The following is a 7833-nucleotide window of genomic DNA, read 5'->3' as shown; positions in this document are numbered from 1 at the left end:
AAGAGTTTTTTTTGTCAATTAACAAATAGTTTGAAGTGGGGTACACAGTGAAATATCATAAACTATATAAATCCAATTGAAAAATTGTAATTTAATTTAAAATAAATTTTGACTAGTGTACAATAATTTAAAAGTTTGAAATGAAGTAGTTATGGTAGCTTTTTTAACTGTTTTTTATTTTTTATTTTGTTTTCTTAATATCATAATAAAAAAAAACATATTTGAAACATACATTTTCTGAAACCCATATTTGAAACATATATTTTTTTAATCTCTCTTGCACGTGTACACCATTTAACGGAATCTTATAATAGTCATATTTCAAATCATTTTATTATATATATATTCATTGCTTGTTGTACAATAATAGAACACTTATTAATTAATTATTTCTTATGTAGATTTGAAATAACTGGAAATCAGTGAATACAAATAATTCACACCAGACACGGTTCAGCTCCCTAAAAATAGTAAAAGTAAGTAATAAAGACAATAACAATCAAAACCAAGGAGTAAACAAAGACTCATAAAACCAAAAGACATTTAAATCAACAGTTATAAATAAGAAACAACACAAACTCCACTAAACACTGGGAGTGAAATAAGGTGCTCCTGAAGGCAGGGATGGGGTAATTGAAAATGCAATGGTAATTAAGGACCTGAAGGGTAAGCATTTCCTGCACCGTATACGGCACCCAATGTAAAGGTAACTGTCAGTCAATTATGTTTCAAAATAAGGTAATCCTAATTTTCAGGGGTAATCCTAACATCAAATCCTGGATCCATGCCTAAAAAATCTGAATGGGAACATTTCCATAGATTTAACATAGGATTGATAAAGCTCGAGTTCAATTTGTAACTTTGATTGTTTAAGTATTTTGTGTTTGTAAAGAATATGATAAGTAAAAAGGTGCAATAGTATTTGTGTAATTCAAAGTTGTATTAAATATACTGCATGTATACAATTTTTATGATATTTCTTTATAATACAGCACACATTTTAATGTGTCATCATGTAAACATTTGTGTTTCTGCTTTTTGCAATGACTGAAAAAACATAAGGTCCAGTGCAAATCTATTTTGGTTAGCAGAGGAATCTCAATTAAATGTAAAATATATTTTTTCTTGTTGTAGACCTTATGTTGTTAAAATGCTTATGATAATTTGATTCTTTTTACTGCTTTTAAAGAAAGCCATTGAATTTAGAAATCTTGACTGTAACTAGTTATACTATTTGGTTAGATAAAATTGACATTAGATGTCTGCTCTGTTTTGTAAATGTAAACAGATATGTGATTAAATGAAAATGATATTTTATGTATACATGCATGTTTGAAGATTGTCTGTGATAGTGTTATAATATATAATAATTGTTATAATTGGTGCTTAATCTAATATTTCCTGTATCAATTTTCTTGGTAGTATTTGTATCAAAATAATTTTGATTTTTTCTCAAAGTTAAGAAATGAGGCAGTTGTACTTGTTAAAAAGATAAGTGGTCTAAATAAAGAATGATTGAGTTTTCTAACAGAATTTTATTCTAATTTTGATATACTTCTCCAAAATGCTGCTTATAGCATTTTTTTCTCCAATATAATAAAAAGTATGAATCTCAAATCTAGTTTACAAGCTTTGTTTTAAATAGAAAAAATCTGAAGGATTGAAATTTAAAAGCAAATATGATAAGATAGTTTTTGGTGGAAGAAGACGTCAAGTCTTCTGAAGACCTATGGGACTGACTTTAAACTCATTGAGCCTCGGTATTCCGCATTCGTTTCTGTGTATTACAATTCATAACAACTTAAGATTCCTGACACCGCTTTTTTACACACGATTAAGCATCTGAATCATTTAATTTGTAAATTAGGATTGAAAAACAATCACTATCGTAAATACGACCTTTTCATTTATGTAAATTAATAGATTTCATCTCATCCACATGAAATCCATGAACGTTATTTGTTTACTTGTAACCAGATGTTTTTACTGTAGATATTTGTAGTACGCATGCGTGAATTTGGTATTGGGACAACTCGCCCTGTTTACAAGTTCGCCCTTGAAGTTACGAATTTGCAATCTTGCAGACAAGAAGATTTTGTTTTTAATAAATAAAAAGGATCTATTTCTTATTAAATTGGTGTCTTTATTCATTGTTTTCCTTGTCATGTGAATTAGATTAGATGCCTTTCTACTTCAAATGATTTGAATCTATTTATAAAATTATTCAAGACTCAGTTGACAAGAGCAGTACGTTACTGTTGGGAGAATTTGATTAAACTCCAAATGCTCATAGAATAAGAAATATAATTGAAACTGAATGTACCTCCTTCTGAATAATTTATTGCAATATAAATATAAATCCCTTTTGACAAGAAAAATCTGACTTTTGTCAGAAATATTTTTTTCACATGTGCAAAGGTAATCACGTGTGGCGGCCATATTGGTTTGTTTACAAATATGTGAAGAAGCCTGTAGAACCATGACCTAAACATAAATAGTCTCTGAAAGCGTTAACTTTATGCAATACTATTTTATCAATGATGATTATTTTTATAAATTTAAATTTGATTATTTAAAGAAATAAAATTATAACAATTACGATTTTAGATAAGAGATTCTACTCAGACATGCTGTGATCTATTTATAGCCAAATTAGTTTACCTGTGTGAAAATGTAAATAATTTGTTTACTAAACAAGTAAAGACAAACTATGGATGGAAGATAATAATTTACATAAATATTTCAGGACATTTGATTGATTTTAATAAATATAGGATTTAAAAACTGCAAGTGGAAACAAATTTAATCATTAGCTACATAATCAGCTGATAATTTTTCTCACAAACATCGTGGTGATGTAACTGATAAAAATCACTCCATCAATCCTCCAGCCCTTTCACATATTAAGCAATAGATCTACTTATTATTGTAGAATATTCATTGAATATACATTCATCGTCTAATTGAATATATCGGGTAATTGGATATTTTTAGCAGAAATTTTGGATATCCCCTTGTCCGGAGTCTACTGTACTACCATACACATGATAAAGATAGTAAACAGTATTTTTTTTCTCACTAATTTATTGACATAATACTGGTTGTAACATATTTTATTTTTGTATTCAGGTTGGGACCCCCCCCCCCCCCCCCCCCCCCCCCCCCCCCCAATTATGAGTGGTGTCCCTTAAATAAGGGACTGTTCCTAAAACAAGGGGTCATTTTACTGTTGAAAAAACAGAAAGAACATTATTAAGATTTTTATTAAACTCAAAAGTGGGAAAATTCTTATATTTGGAACAACTTTTCTAAATGAGGGGTCAAGTTAATAAAGAAGATATAAGTTAAGAAACAACAGAAAATTCTTTTGACATATTTTGACCATTTAGTACTTAATATATGCATAGTTCTTGGGGGAAAGTTTTATCAAATAATATGAATAAAAATGTGCTCATTTTTTACAGTGGGTTGTAATGTTCTTCCAATAAGGTTACCCCTCATTTGGAGTGTTGTTCCCAACCTGTTAAAGGTCCATCTTTGTGTGCATAATTCAAAATTGGAAATTTCAACAAGCATCTAATATTCTTACGCAAGAAAATAAACACTGATCTGCTAGCTTCATCTCTTCTACGTACCGATTTAATAACTAGAATCATGCAAACAGACTTAAGAAAAAGGCATGTAAGTTCATCATACAAATATGACACTTTTTCTAGACAATCCAGATCGTGCTAAATACTTCGCTTAAAATTATAACCTTAAAATTGTTGTTGTGCACTAAAAAACCCTATGGGAACTTTCAAAAGTTGGCGGGTATGTAACAAGCCTTACTATTTGTATGCTCCATTTATGGGCATTATGTTTTCTGATCTGTCCTTTCGTCCTGCTTCTGGTTATAAAGTTTATGGTCGAGGTAGTTTTTGATCAAGTTGAAATCCAATCAACTTGAAACTTAGTGCACATGTGTTCCTTATGATATGATCTTCTTAATTTTACTGCCAATTTAAAGATTTTACCTAATTTTTACAGTCCACTGAACATAGAAAATGATTGTACAGATGGGAAATCCATGTACTTATGACCTTTTCTTGTTTGAAGAAAAAAAAATACATCATAACGATAATGGATCAAAGCAGCCTTGATAAATGGGGCTGCTTTTGTGGTAATTCAGGTTACCTTTTATTCACCTTCTTCCACCTCAAAGCTATCAGCTCTTTGATTATAATGTGCTTTCAGAAAAAAAATGAATTTTATAACTTTCTTTTTATATAATTAAAAAGAAAGTTACAATTGATATGCATATCTGTCTCAAAATTTGCCTATTTGAACATAGATCTCTACCAATTGTGTTCTGCTATTTTACAATCCATGATGGCAAAAGACATGTGCTCGACCTGCATGTTTGATTGAAGATCTAATCTATATGTTTATGCTATTTTACAATCCAAGATGAAGGAAGACACCTGATCTACCTTAATATGGTTAAATTTTAAAGATTAGTCATTGTTGTTTCTTGCTTTGTGCTGTTTGACACATTCCCCGTTTCCATTCTCAATTTATCTTATCAAAGACTTCAATTTTCAGATATTTCTGATTGTAATGTTAAATTGTTATCCTGTTGACTGTAAGTTTTCTTTCCCTGTTATGGTTTTATAGATGATTGTAGGAGGCATTATGTTTTCAAGTCTGTCTTTCTCTCTGTCCGTCCATTAGACGTCTATTTGTCCATTCCATGTTAGGGTGAAGTTTTAGTTGAAAGTAGTTTACCACAAAGTTGTTGTCACATCAACTTTAACCTTACATATTATATATATTATGATAAAAACATATTATGCAAAATTAGGTATTTTTATCCAGACTTTGTGGGTCACTGAACAAGGAAATATAATGAGAGTTGGGCATGGTTTCCTTTAAGACACATCCTAGTTTTTATACGCCCGGGACGGGACGTATTATGGTATACCGTTGTCCGTCCGTCCGTCGTCCACACTTCGGACAATAACTCAAAAACGCTTTCACCAATTTCCATGAAACTTAAGTGAATTGTTTATATCTATTGACGTAAGCTCCCTTTCGTTTTTTTTTAATTTCAGATTTTAAGTTTTGGATTTATGGGGCTTTATTCATAAAAATGGGGGGATTTTCAACACTTCGGACAATAACTCAAAAAGGTTTTGACCAATGTCCATGAAACTTTGGTAAATTGTTTATATCTATTGACGTAAGCTCCCTTTCGTTTATTTTTAATTTCAGATTTTAAGTTTTGGATTTATGGGGCTTTATTCATAAAAAAGGGGGGATTTTCAACACTTCGGACCATAACTCAAAAAGGCTTCCACCAACGTCCATGAAACTTTAGTGAATTGTTTATATCTATTGATGTAAGCTCCCTTTCAATTTTTATAAATTTCAGATTTTAAGTTTTGGATTTATGGGGCTTTATTCATAAAAAAAAGGGGATTTTTAACACTTCGGACAATAACTCAAAAAGGCTTTCACCAATGTCCATGAAACTTTGGTGAATTGTTTATATCTATTGATGTAAGCTCCCTTTTAATTTTTATAAATTTCAGATTTTAAGTTTTGGATTTATGGGGCTTTATTCATAAAAAAAGGGGGATTTTTAACACTTCGGACAATAACTCAAAAAGGCTTTCACCAATGTCCATGAAACTTTGGTGAATTGTTTATATCTATTGATGTAAACTCCCTTTCAATTTTTATAAATTTCAGATTTCACATTTTCTTGTTATGAATTTTTATGCTTAAAAAAGGGGGAATTTTCCAATAAAAGACAAGTTAAAAGAGCAACGGGCGTATTATGCGCTAAAGCGCAGCCCTTTATTAATTCATTGTGTGCATTTTTCTTATATAAATGAAATGGAATTAAATTAAAAAAAGAATCAGGATGCTTGGAATGGAAGCAAGGATTTACATTACAGGGGAGATGGATTTTGGTTCTTTGATATATCTTTAGTGCTACACCATTGGACATATGATGCATATAGGTATCACTGTTTCAATTAAAAAAAATAGTAAGTAAAGTATAATACAAATCTACAGTATTGATTGTCAAAATTTTACAATTAGAAAATTGTGTTAAAAGACTATATAAATAGCCTTTACACATCTTGTTTCTGTTATTAGCATGGATTAAATATTTTATTGCTTATTATATCATTATAATATTCATACATATTCCATTTTTTTTCTACAAAACTGTCATTTGACTGTTATTCATGGATGTTTTGTTATATTATTATCAGATGAATAAAAAATATCTATTTCTTATACTAGTAACTGTTTATTTCATTATCAATATCATGATGTTTTTGAAAGTACACACACTGTTCAAGTTAAAGATTCTTTGCAAAAATATGTGTGTGCCTGATTATGTACATTTCTTCTTAAACACAATTAAACCAACTCAAAGACACCATTGTTATAATTTTGTTTGTAAGATGCACATTTTGTCTACAAAACATTAATCAGTGATGCTTGAATCGAATCATTCAAATTTTCACAGATCCCATATGTGCTTTATTCTTTTTTTCAGTTTTTCGATGTTTAGTATGCATGGGAAAATTAACGTCAGCTCTGCATGCCTTCAATGTTATTGTTTCTCTTTGTTAGCTTGTATAGGGTTATGAAACATCTTACTTTGTGAAAACCACACTGATGATGGTATCATTAAAATACTAAACCATTTGATCGACATCATATTTGTTGAGTTGATGGATTGATATTTCAACAGTCGGTTTATTTTAATGGGTACTAATTGTGCACCCCTAATGGCGGACTTGTTTTAGTATTCATATGAAATTGAATTTATACAAAACAAAACAAAAGATTTTGAAATCATTTTAAGATATATTGATTATGTTCTGTCCCCGCAAGAGTTTTGAATAATGGTAAACTATTGTTGTCTAAATTTTGATAAGGTAAACACATACTTTATTTCAGAGGTTTGTAGATTCCTATGCCAAACACTAAAAAAATAAGTCGTTGTGTATGATATTGTACATGATATACCAGGCTAAAATAAAGTCAACAGTAGTAATCCAGTGTTCAAAAGTCATAAATCGATAGAGAGAAAAACAAATCAGTGTTACAAACCAAAACCGAGGGAAACACATCAACTATAAAAGGAAAACAAAGGAACAACAGGAACACCGAAGTGCAACAAAAATAAACGCCAACACACATAGAAACAAACTATTTGATAATAACTGTAATATTCCTGACTTGGTGTAGGATTTTTAAAGACAAAAATGATGGGTTGAACCAGTTTAATGGCTAGCCAAACCTCCCACTTTATGACATGTTAATGTTAAAAGTATCACTAAAATGACAGCACTACGTGAGACAAATACATCACAAACACAAAGAACATTCATAACAGAGAAACGCACAATCAAATAATATAATTGTGGTCCCACAACATGAAAACCGCAAAACAACAATGAACATATTAAATCAACGAAAAACACTAAAGGATATAAAAACAGTGACACTCTTCCATAACTAACATGCAATCTCGAACTATATACAATAAGTTTCAAAATATTTGTTCAAACAATTTCCATGACAAAGATGATATGGAAAAGCAATTTTATAATTATTTGGACTACAAACGATAACTGAAAACCGATTTGAATTCAAATCTTCTACGTTGGTGATGTTGAACAGTTGTATATTTTTTAATGATAGCCGTCTCCTAAGAACGGTGCTATTTAGTTTACCTATAATCGAAATTGATCAGTTTAAAACTCTATCGCAAGGTACACGATAGGTTATACATGGAAATAATGAATATTTGATTCCAAATTTTTC

The sequence above is a fragment of the Mytilus edulis genome, chromosome 8 (assembly GCF_963676685.1).
Source record: "Mytilus edulis chromosome 8, xbMytEdul2.2, whole genome shotgun sequence".
NCBI classification, from domain to species: domain Eukaryota; kingdom Metazoa; phylum Mollusca; class Bivalvia; order Mytilida; family Mytilidae; genus Mytilus; species Mytilus edulis.
Note: the sequence above shows the minus strand (reverse complement) of the source record.